Here is a 12,115-nt window from a genome sequence, read left to right as displayed (position 1 = left end):
TAAACGTTATAGGAATTAAGTTATAAAAGGCCTGCACAAACTCCTTCAGTGTGGTTTTTGTGGTTTCCTCTTGAGGGATTTACCCCTTTTGTATGCTATTATCAGAGGTTTTAAGTAGATCCAATTCAGCATAGGCTGATTTTCTTTGATGTCCCATTGTTCTACCAATAACTTTGTCTTTTCAAGATTTTTGATCGCTGGGTGGTACACACGTAGTGACAAAAGGCAAAGTTATCTTGTTTGTTTTTTTCTTTAGTGTTAGAGCCGATGGTCTAGAGGCAAAGTTGACCTCTTGCAGACACCTTTCTATGGTTGTATATGGAATCATAGCCGCATGCTCTTAGGCGTCGTTTGAATTTCTCAAGGCTCTCCTCAAATGTTGTTTTCAAAGAGTTTGTTCTAAGCAATCTAATAGGCCACGTTCAATATATCAATCTCCACACATGGTTAAATTTGAATACTGTTTTGTTTAGAAATCTCCCTTGAGCCTTGTAAGACAAAGAAAACAGAAGTTGACAAGAAAACCTCATAGCCATGCCTGAATATTGATATGTTGAACTCGCCCTTCACCTTTATGAGGTCAGGGGAGTAGGAAGCAGGGTTCTCCTTATCAGGCGGTAACCAGTAAAATTTACCGCTTGTAAGAGCACTTATTACAGCCTGCAAATGCTCAGAAGTCGCTTATCCTTTGCAGAACGTCCAACATCAACCAATTGCTTTACTGGTTTGAAAAGGTGCCATACCTGTTGCGCTAAAAACTAGAGAGAACCCTGAGGGAGGTGGTGCTTTGTTGAATAAGAATTCATCGATGTCTGGGAACTTACAAAGAGCTGAATAAATGTGTGTAGTTGAATGAAAATATTTTTCTTGAAGTTGAATAAATATATTCATTCCATAAAATGTAACTTTGGGTATTGAAGTTGAATAAAATTAATATTCTTCTTGCACAAAAATAGCCCGTGTTGAAAATATCCGTTGTTGAAGTTGAATGAATAATTATAGTTGTTAAATGAAGATATCCTGTGGTGGAGTTGAATCAATGTAGATTGTTGCATACAAATATACATTGTTGAATTTTGCAACAAATGGCCAACTATACTTATTTTCCATGTAGAAAATTGGCTACTGTAATATTGCAACCTCCAACACCGAATCATTTTAAAGGTACCAAGACTATGTGGAAAATTATCCGTAAAATCACAATAACAGTGTACAAAACTCCAGGACCTGCTTTTTGGAAGCCTTTCAATCTAGTTCTGGTGGTCAATTGACCTTACCAACAAGGGCTGGGTTGCTCTCAAAGCTTGCTTATCACTTACCTTTATGAAATACCATGTCTACTGAGAGATTTTCATACTACTTAAGTAACTAACCAAAAGAAGAGCCAACCATGCTTTGAGGAACTCGGCCTAGAAGTTGATATTGATTTTTCAGCTTTCTACCCCACCCATTTATTCTCCAGAACCTCCAGTTGAAAGACTTTCATGCTAGTATCACAATTCACCCAAAGAGCAGTCATTTCGGAAATATTACTAAATATGAACTGAACTCCACTGTATTGAAATCTGAAATTATTGATTTGTTCCCAGGTCACTTCAGGAGTAATCAGTACCCAGTTAAATGAGTTGGAGATGACTGAGGAGAAGATCACAATCTTGCATGAATAATACCATCCTGTTGTCTCTTGAGGATCTGTCATGTTCCTTGTGGTGGCAAGCATGGCTGAAGTCGACTCTGTATACACGTATCAGACAGGTAACGTGTAATTTAAGAACTATGGGCATTGTCTTTACAATGTAATCAGCACTACAGGAACCTACTTTCCAGTAACTTTTGCATTTGAATGGTCACACCAATAAGATTTCACTCACAAACTCAAAAGATAGAACCACCTTGCGCAATAAAATAAACAGCACCGTGGGAAAGTACTGCTCATGCAGTAGTTTTCATTTAATTGGTCAAACCAGGATTTCATCTACTGACTCCAAATTGATGACTGGAAATCTCTGCTACAAAACATTAAATTTGTGGTCAGGGATCTGTACTAGCAATCATTTTTGTCATAAATTACGGTATATGTTTGCATCATCTTCCCTTCTTTCTTTATTCGTCTTGCTTCTTTTATCTTAATCATTAATGACAGCTTTCAAGTATGTAGCAATCATATTTTTCATTGGAGAAAGACATGATTTAAATCAATAAAGACCTTTTTGTTTTGGCTTTTAAGTTATTTATTGCTCCGTGTATATTCTTGTGCTACTGTTTTCGTGATCATATTCCCTGATATTCACTGAGGTGCTGCTCATTAGCTGTCATTCAAAATGGTCACATCTGTGAGCATCATGCAAAAGCTGGAAACATCATTTTTCAAACTTAATGGTGTCTTTGTTTTTGGCAGTTTTTCAATAGGTGCATTAAAAACAGCAAGAAGACAGATGACCTGGACAAGAGGCTTGAGATCCTTTTCACAAATTGAACCAACTCGGCTTACACCAATCTGGCTCGGTAAGTTAAGCACTATAAAGGGAGTGGGGGTTATTTTGAGGATGTTGCCTTGTCTCTCTACCTCCCACCCCTGTGGTATTTTTGCATTAATGTGTCAATTGGTTTGAGTTGTTTATTTGGTCACTTAAATCTAGGTGGATCATGATTGGGTAACCCTGGTAACTATTTTCAAGGTTGTAAACATTCTTGAAATGTTCTGCGTATTTGTTTTCACTTTTAAAGTTTTTTTTTCTTTTGTGAATTTTTACGTGCCTTCATCAAGAAGGCCATTTAGTTCAGCCTCTTGGAAATGAAACTAATCTAAGATTTTTTTAATGGTAAAAAAGCCTATTTTTATTTTGGAGGTCCTGTGATTTTATAAATGGGTGGATAGATCTTGGATGGCTGGTTCCTTTTTTTCTTACCAAAATGTTACTATGAAAAGAGCACTATTAATAACCTGAGTAGTGTCCTTAAAAAGATCTTATATCACATTTCAAGGAGACCTCAATTTGATATTTCCGTTCTTCGTTTCAGGGGCTTGCTTGAGAAAGACAAGTTGGTGTTGGGAGGAGGTATCTCTTTTGGGGAATGGAAGTTGGAGCTTAGATAAGGTGAGAGGTTGAAGGAATTTGAGGGACTTGTGCCAGGGATTGCACCTTGAGCTTGCGTAGTGTGAAGGTGCAGAAGTTGGCAAACAAAAGGGAGAACATCGAGCAGAAATTAATAATTTGTTAATATGTTATTTTCCACAAGTAAGTTCAAAAGTGAAGACACAAAGAATCTCATTCAAATGTCACATCATGTTCAAGTTGCTTTATTTTTATTTAGCTACGACAGGTCATAAGAAAAATCATAATTGCCTTTCATTTTCCCTGCGTTTCACAGTGGTCTAAAATTATTCTGCTAATTGATAGGGACAATTTAAATTGAGGAAGCGCAACTTTTTTTTCATTCGCTGTCAAGTATTTGCACATGTGGAACCGAAGGGAAATCTAAACCAGCTTTCCAAACGTGATTGTGTCATTTCACTTATTTCTGCCTTTCAAATGGAGATTTTGAATGAAACTATCCTAGTCTAAAATCGATGCTAGAACGCAAAAAATGGCATTTTCGTGCTTCTTCATTGCAGAGTTTTTTGGTGGGGCATTCCCCCCAACCCCCTAGCTTTAGGGGGCGTGCGGCCCCTCGATTGTCACAGCCGCCTACTTTTCCACAGTCTGCCACCTACTTCAAAACATTTTGAAACTCCTGGTCTTCATCAGTAGTATAATGTACGTCCCAGGGGTACAAAATTATTCTAACGAGGAGACTTCAAAGGTAAAACCTGGTTAGGTTTCTCTTCCTTAAGTCCTGGCCAAACACTCGCAACAATTATTTCAACGCAACATCTCGCAATTTTGTTGGGCATGACTTGTTGCATACATTTGGCCCCCTTGTTGCAATATGTTGCAACATGTTGGATCAAATGTGAAAACAGTCACATTTTTCATGCAACATTTTGGATGTTGCATAATGTTGTACCCGTTTGGCCACGTTAATGCAACATTGTTGCACTAGGGCATGTGTGCTAGGTCCACTTGTGGCACTCCAGGGAACTGGGGCACATAAACGTCAACATATTGTTTTGAAAATGGTCAGGATGTTGCATGCATTTGGCCAGCCCATTGAACACATGCCGCAGCATCATGCAACAATGTTGGAAGATGTTGCCTTGAAATGTTGCGAGCCTTTGGCCAGGCCTTAACAGATAAAACATTCTCTTTCTTCCTTTCCTTCTTTTCAACATCACTTCACAATTTTCTTTACAATCTCCTTCACAGCCATCATCGAATTTTCCTTGTTCATTCATAATCCATGTTGGATGCCATGATTTTAAACATAAGGTTCACCCAACACTGAAACACAAAAATAGTTTGACCCATCCAAAAACCAACACTTTAAAAATATTTGACCCCATGTCTCGTGTACTTCCGCCCACTCAAAAATGCCTTATTTGCATAATTTTTGTACCCCTGGGAGATACCCAGACTTCTTCATTATCCTCATCATCATCATCTTCATTGTCGTAGTCGTCATCATCAACATTAGGGACTTAAAGCAAGGAGGACGACGACCGCAGCTACGAGAACGCCACAAAGCAATAGGTTTAATCAGCAAGAACAATAGTTCCACCTGCTCTGCACATGCATTTTATATTTTTAGACATTTCTTTGCCGTTCTCATTTTGACAACGACATGAAATGATCAAATTTGAGGTCATGTGGAGGACAAGCGCACATGATGATTTTCAATTTTCTCTCTAAATTTTACTCACCAATTTTCTCACCAATTTTATTCTTGCAATGTGTACTCACACTTTCCAAGCCGAGCGACTTGGAGTAATTGCAAAATTATTACGGTAACAGGAAATAGTATTTTAGACAACGTTCTTGTAGCTGTTGTTGTCGTCGTTGCTCAATGTCCCAGTTATCGCCTTCATCATCATTTACACCATCAGTATCATAATCACCGTCATCAATCCGTATCGTTATCTATTCCTGCAATGTCTGTCTACATGGATATTTTAAAAGTAGCCTTTTAAGAATGAGAAGAAAGGACAACCTTTCTAGGCTATTTGCAAAGTGCAGTGGATTGGAATTCTGGACAACCCAGGACTTTTCTCAAAGCGGGATTCAAACCTGGTGCAACTGCCACGGCCACTGTGCTAACTTGCCTCCTAACTGGATGGCCTAGGGTCATGTGACTTCACAAAATCGTTATCCATTACAATTACAGCTAGCGTGGGACAGCGTTACAATATTCATGTTCTGTGACACCAGTGCATTGTGTACGGGGCATCCACCCTAAGATGAGACTATCCATTACTTTTCTTCCCTCAGCTGGTAATGGTGCAAAGGAATAATTTAAATGGGTTGGGGAAGGGTGATATCACTAGTGTACCAACTAGGGTAGGGTAACAGTGATACATGCACCAGGTGCTTGATGTTACATGTGAGCTACTCAATCATTTTATAACATTTCATTCTCCTTCCTGTACTTTAGAAACATCCTCCTTAATGGACGTAGGTGGGACACTTGCTTTAATTTGGAGGTGCGTACCAGTTTTACCACAATTTATCATAACTGATTTTTGAGACCTTTTTTTGTCGTTGGTGCAGTCTAAAATTCAGGCTGGGAAAGGTGCTGTTGCGAACAGCAGTGGTTACTACCTCCAAATGTCACGACACTTTTTTGGTTTCTGTTTTATTTTATTTTATTTTATTTTATTTTATTTTATTTTGCGCAAATTACAGTTTGGGCTAAACAACAGTTTTGCTTTCTGTTCATTTAGGATTCAGGTCATCTTGGTGGGTCAAGGTCAGGGGCCTGTTCCTGAGAAAATGATTACCATTGCAACTAAAACTGGAGACTGGGTCTTCCTCCAGGTAAAGAAAGGAAGAAAACTCATAAGCGAGTTTGTTTGGGGAAAGTGGGGGGGAGGGCTAACGCGACACATGCTAAACAGAAGCTGTCAAACTCTTTCATTCAGATCAGGCATACTATCCTTTAGACAGGGCGGAAAAGGTACGCCTAGCATCTGTTATTGGCATCTCAAATAATCGAGTTTAAATAAAGTTAATTGTAGTGTTGATTGCGCCTGATGATAACATGAAGCATTCGGCCTTTTCTCCAATTTTATCTCGAAATTCTTTGTTCCTTGATGGTTTGAACAGAGAAACCGCACCAACTGTCAAGTGGGATTTGCAGAAATATCTGTGATTGTGTGGATAAAGTCTGACTTCGCAGACATTCCAGCTAGAGTTCTATTTTGTTTTTGTCGCGCCTTTCCTTCAATCGCAACGTGCAGGTAATTTCTGGTAAAAACTGATTGGCTCACATTTATAACATGAAATATGATAACATCACTCTTGACAGGTGGGAGGCAGACAACTCAAATTGTATCAGGCGTACCTTTTCTGCCCTGTCTAAAGAAAAGTACGCCTTATTGCAGGTTAATTCAGACACTAATCCTCTTTGAATAGCAGAAAACATAGACATTTTCGGTTCACACACTATTGTTAGCTTGTCTCTAGTTTGGATCAGTCGTATAAATGATTAACATGCTTGTCAACTGTCATTTTTGTGTCAAATGTACCTTAACTTCTCGGGTTGGCAAGAACAAGGGCCAGTAGAAGGGCAACCATTTGTAGAGCGTTTGTCCAAGTCAGATAGCTCCCAAAGGAATTGCAACGTTTTACTTTTCATCATTTTTTTTAGAGGCTACATGATCCCATGCACTTGTTTTCTCGTCTCTTCTCTGCTGCCTCTAGCACAAGATATTAATTTTATTTATCATTCATACATAAAATTTCAGCTTGTGTCGTCTGGAATGTACTTTCTGATGATAACAGTAGTAATAGGGGTTCTTGGTTTTCATTTTCATTTTATTTTGTTTTTTGCAATTGTGTTCTTGCTGCTTCCTGGATGTTAGCTATGGAAACGCTCATCAAACACCTTTCCAGCCCAGAAGCAGAAGTGTGCGAAGACTTCTGGCTTTTTCTGACCTCCATGCCAACTAAGTCCCATGACAGTTATGCAGAACAGTGTTTGTGACGAATGAGTCACCCAAGGGACTCAGAGCAAACGCTGAAAGAGCTTTGGTGAACTCAGCACTGACACATTTGAGGATCATAGTAAGTTCTTTCGTTTTTGGTTATTCTTGTGCTACTTGCCCAGCCCCTCGTGCTATCCACGCGAGAGATTTGTTACTTATATTATATAGCCATTTTCAGACTTTCAGGTGGTGAGAAGATGCAAAATGTTACAAAGGAGCGAGAAAATGAGGAAAGACTGGTCCAGAGATCCCCTCTCCTCAGTCTCTCCTCGCATAAAAGCTCACTCCCAATAGACCATTTCCGAGTTCAAGCCTGCCTCATCTTCAGAGCGAGTCTAAGTGCGAAGTTTTTGTTATGAAAATTATTTTTCATTCATATGTAAAGTAAAACTAATTACCATTACAAAAACTTAGCGCTTAGACTCGCTTTGAAAAGGAGGCAGACATGAACTCGGAAATGAGCTATTCAACCTCTTTGAAGATTTTTGGATTCAAACGCCCTATTAAACAGGCAACCAGTTTTTGCAAAATCCAAGGGAAACAGCGTTTTTTATCGCAAAGAGTAGGAAGGAAATTCTTCATTGATTCCGAAAAAAGAAATTTGAGACCCCCCTCCCTCCCTCCCTCCCCACCCCAGCCACGTACGTCAAGTATAATTAACCCGGGTTTGATTAAGTGAAGATCAGTTAAGATTTGATAGTGCTTCATTCATTTACTCGTAAATTGATGTGATCATCTTTTTTCTTGTTAGTTTCCCAGTTTGTGGTGTGATGTGGCGTAAAGTAGTCTTAAGCATTTGCTTCTTTCATACAATAATGCAGGAAAAAGGAAGTTTGGTCCACTGGTCTTGAAACTTCAAGGTAAGAGTTAAGCATGTTTGGAACAACTCCAAAGTAGAGAGTTTTGTGCTTAAGTTAAAGCAACAAATTTCCATTATAGTAAATACACTCAAGTATACATTTCCAGGTAAATTATATCAGTTGATGCAGAAGATATTTGAGACAATAAGATGTTATGCATGTTGGTGTAGTGGTGTTGCGAACAGCAGTGGTTACTACCTCCAAATGTCGTGTCACCTTTTTTGGTTTCTGTTTTATTTTATTTTATTTTATTTTGTGAAATTACAGTTTGTGCTAAACAACAGCTTTGCTTTCCATTCATTTAGGATTCAGGCCATCTTGGTGGGTCAAGGTCAGTGGCCTGTGGCCGAGAAAATAATAACCAATGCAACTAAAACTGGAGAGTGGGTCTTCCTCCAGGTAAGGAAAGGAATAAAACTCATAGGCGAGTTTGTTTGGGGATAGAAGGGGGCGGCTAGCGTGACACATGCTAAACAGAAGCTGTCAAACTCTTTCATTGAGACATAAGCTGCCATCAGGCATACTTTTCTTTACACAGGGCGGAAAAGCTACACCTAGCATCATTTATTGACATTCCAAATAATCTAGTTTAAATAAAGTTAATTGTAGTGTTGATTGCGCCTTATGATAACATGAAGTATTCAACTTTTTCTCCGATTTTACCTTGAAATTCTTTGTTCCTTGATGGTTTGAACAGAGAAACCGCACCAACTGTCAAGCAGGATTTGCAGAAATATATTTGATTGTGTGGATAAAGTCTGACTTCGCAGGCATTCCAGCTTAAGTTCTATTTTGTTTTCCTCACGTCTTTCCTTCAATCGCAACGTGCAGGTAATTTCTGGTAAAATCTGGTTGGCTCACATTTATAGCATGAAACATGATAACATCACTCTTGACAGGTGGGAGGCAGACAACTCGTTAAGAAATTGTATCAGGCGTACCTTTTCTGCCCTGTCTAAAGAAAAGTACGCCTTATTGCAGGTTAATTCAGACACTAATCCTCTTTGAATAGCAAAAAAAATAGACATTTGCGGTTCACACACTATTGTTAGCTTGTCTCTAGTTTGGATCAGTGGTATTAGTGATTGACATGCTTGTCAACTGTCATTTTTCTGTCAAATGTACCTTAACTGCTCGAGTTGGCAAGAACGAGGGCAAGTAAAAGGGCAACCATTTGTAAAGCGTTTGTCCAAGTCGTACAGCTCCCAAAGGAATTGCAACACTTTACTTTTCATCATGTTTTTGAGGCTACATGATCCCATGCACTTGTTTTCTTGTCTCTTCTCTGCTGCCTCTAGCACAAGATATTAATTTTATTTATCATTCATACATAAAATTCCAGCTTGTATCGTCTGAAATGTACTTTCTGATGATAACAGTAGTAATAGGGGTTCTTGGTTTTCATTTTCGTTTTATTTTGTTTTTTGCAATTGTGTTCTTGCCGCTTCCTGGATGTTAGCTATGGAAACGCTCATCAAACACCTTTCCAGCACGGAAGCGGAAGCGTGCGAAGACTTCCGGCTTTTTCTGACCTCCATGCCAACTAAGTCCCGTGACAGTTTTGCAGAACAGTGTTTGTGACGAATGAGTCACCCAAGGGACTCAGAGAAAACGCTGAAAGAGCTTTGGTGAACTCAGCACTGACACATTGGAGGGTCATAGTAAGTTCTTTCGTTTTTGGTTATTCTTATGCTACTTGCCCATGCCCTTGTCCTATCCACGCGAGAGATTTGTTACTTATATTATATAGCCATTTTCAGACTTTCAGGTGGTGAGAAGATGCAAAATGTTACAAAGGAGCAAGAAAATGAGGGAAAACTGATGCAAAGAGATCCCCTCTTCTCAGTCTTTCCTCAGTCTGTCCTCACATCAAAGCTTGCTCCCAATTTAATCTCTTTGAAGATTTTTGGATTCGAACGCCTTATTAAACAGGCAACTAGTTTTTGCTAAATCCAAGGGAAACAGCTTTTTTTTACCACAGACGAGGAAGGAAATTCTTCATTGATTCCAAAAGAAGAAATTAGAGACCCCCCACACCCCAACCACGTACGTCAAGTATAATCAACCTAGCTTTGATTAAGGGGAGATCAGTCAAGTTTTAATAGTGCTTCATTCGTTTACTCGTAAATTGATGTGCTCATCTTTTTTCTTGTTTGTTTCCCAGTTTGTGGTGTGATGTGGTGTAAAGTAGTCTTTGGCATTTGCTTCTTTCATACAATAATGCAGGGAAAAGGAAGTTTGGTCCACTGGTCTTGGAACTTCAAGGTAAGAGTTAAGCGTATAAGGAACAACTTCGAAGCAGAGAGTTTTTGTGCTTAAGTTAAAGCAACAAATTTCCATTATAGTAAGTACCCTCTAGTATACATTTCCATATATCAGTTGATGCAGAAGATATTAAAGACAATAAGATGTTATGCATGTTGGTGTAGTGGTGAGGACCTTGGCTCATTGTACTGGTAACCTCTTCTTTTTCGTTAATTTCACCAATCTCAATTCAAAGGGAGCCTCCACACCAGTAGATAAGAAAGCGTTTGTCTCGGAAATAATGAATTTCAAGATCACTTACTTGTGCTTACTTGTGGTTGCCCTAGGTATTGTAGTTATGCAAAAGCTCCTCGTGTCAGAACAACAGGGCGATCGTAACATGTCAGAGTTGTACAAATGGCACCCAAATAGTATCAGGGTTTTTAAGAAACAGGCCCCTGTTGTTCTCGGTGAGGTAACCTCGACAAAGTTGTCGTTGTTGTTGTTGTTATCACTGCTATTCTTGTTATTATTGCTATTATTATTAAATATACACATGAGAAATGAGGTGTTGATAGAACCCACTGGGAACTCGGAAAAAATCCGAGCCCCAGATGGGATTCGAACCCACAACCCTCCGTGATCTAGTCACCCTTGCTCACCATAGAGTCTCCAGTAGCTCAGTGGTTAGAGCATCCAACTAGATCACGGAGGGTCGTGTGTTTGAATCCCATCTGGGGCTTGGATTTTTTCCGAGTTCCCAGTGGGTTCTATCAACATCTCATTTCTCATGTATATATCATTCTCACATTCGCTCATTATTATTAAAATTATTGTTATTATTAAAATTATTGTTATTATTATTATTATTGTTATTATTGTTATTATTGTTATTATTATTATTATTATTATTATTATTATTATTATTATTATTACATTTATTATCATCCTTATCTTTATTAATTTGACGATGTAAAACATTTTAAGCTTTTTTACGTGTTTCGACATACTTATGCCTTCTTCAGTTGTGAATGGGTTGTACAGTTTAAATTTAAACCTATTTATAAGAAAAATCCAATGGATAAATTGATACATTATTCGCTTACTTACAAGAACAAATTAAATGGATTAGGTAAGATACTTAGATACTTATTGCTCAACAAAGCCGTTAAAAAGGGAAAAACTGAAAAAACGTTCATTGTAATTTGAAACTGAATAATTTTTTCATGTATATTATTATTCCATAATCATGATTTTTCTCGTGCAATTTGGAATAAATAAGCACTTGTAAATTTTGAAAGACTACAAATTGCACGCGCCCTATGGGTTCATGAATAGGGCCCATGCGATTTTGATAGTCTGACAAAATTATTTTACTTGTGCTTATTTATTCCAAATTGCACTCGAAATCATGAGATTACCTATACTAATTAATTAATTACAAATTTTCGCTTCAGAACAATTGTCTTTCTGGTACTGATCTGTTGCTCCTTTGATAGTTATTAAACATTATGTGTTCAACGACTCGGATCAACAGGACTCTGGATAATTTAAAGATGTTCTTAGCAGAAGGACAGATTTCTTGGGATGCTCTCACCTTTATCACTGGCCAGGTAAGAGAATTTGTTCTATCAAAATGGCCTCAACTATTCTTGAGGAACCATAAAGGTGCGTTAACGCCACGGAGCAAAAACAGACGGAACGGATTCAATAGTTTTTTCCTAAGAAACAGCGAGTTCCTATCTGCGCGGTACCACGTCCAAGATTTCTTCTCTGAACACATGAAAAGTAACTGTTTCTTTTCAAAAATTATCAGTTTTTTTTTTATCTGCTCTGTCCCGTTTATGCTCTGTCGTGGAAATGCGCCTTTAAGCTTAGAGGCTCAAACCAGTGAAACTACTGTTTAGATGAATGGAGTTACACAGCTGTT

The 12,115-nt window shown here is 38.4% G+C and overlaps 1 protein-coding gene across 1 annotated transcript in view; it reads left to right on the top strand.

Annotated features, from left to right (window-relative positions):
• The window catches only part of LOC137983427 (uncharacterized), a 38,004-nt gene that overhangs the window by 23,425 nt on the left and 2,464 nt on the right, over positions 1–12,115 (top strand). The window contains exons 4-14 of the mRNA XM_068830623.1: positions 1,590–1,755; positions 2,399–2,505; positions 3,022–3,098; positions 5,530–5,578; positions 5,819–5,912; positions 6,959–7,160; positions 7,833–7,941; positions 8,247–8,340; positions 9,401–9,602; positions 10,106–10,206; positions 11,723–11,798. The gene's annotated coding sequence lies outside the window, so the exon portion shown is untranslated. The remainder of the gene's footprint in view (positions 1–1,589; positions 1,756–2,398; positions 2,506–3,021; positions 3,099–5,529; positions 5,579–5,818; positions 5,913–6,958; positions 7,161–7,832; positions 7,942–8,246; positions 8,341–9,400; positions 9,603–10,105; positions 10,207–11,722; positions 11,799–12,115) is intronic.

Source organism: Montipora foliosa, chromosome 13 (genome assembly GCF_036669935.1).
Source record: "Montipora foliosa isolate CH-2021 chromosome 13, ASM3666993v2, whole genome shotgun sequence".
Taxonomy (NCBI): Eukaryota; Metazoa; Cnidaria; class Anthozoa; order Scleractinia; family Acroporidae; genus Montipora; species Montipora foliosa.
The sequence above is the reverse complement of the archived record's forward strand: the minus strand, read 5'-3'. Positions and strand labels throughout refer to the sequence as shown.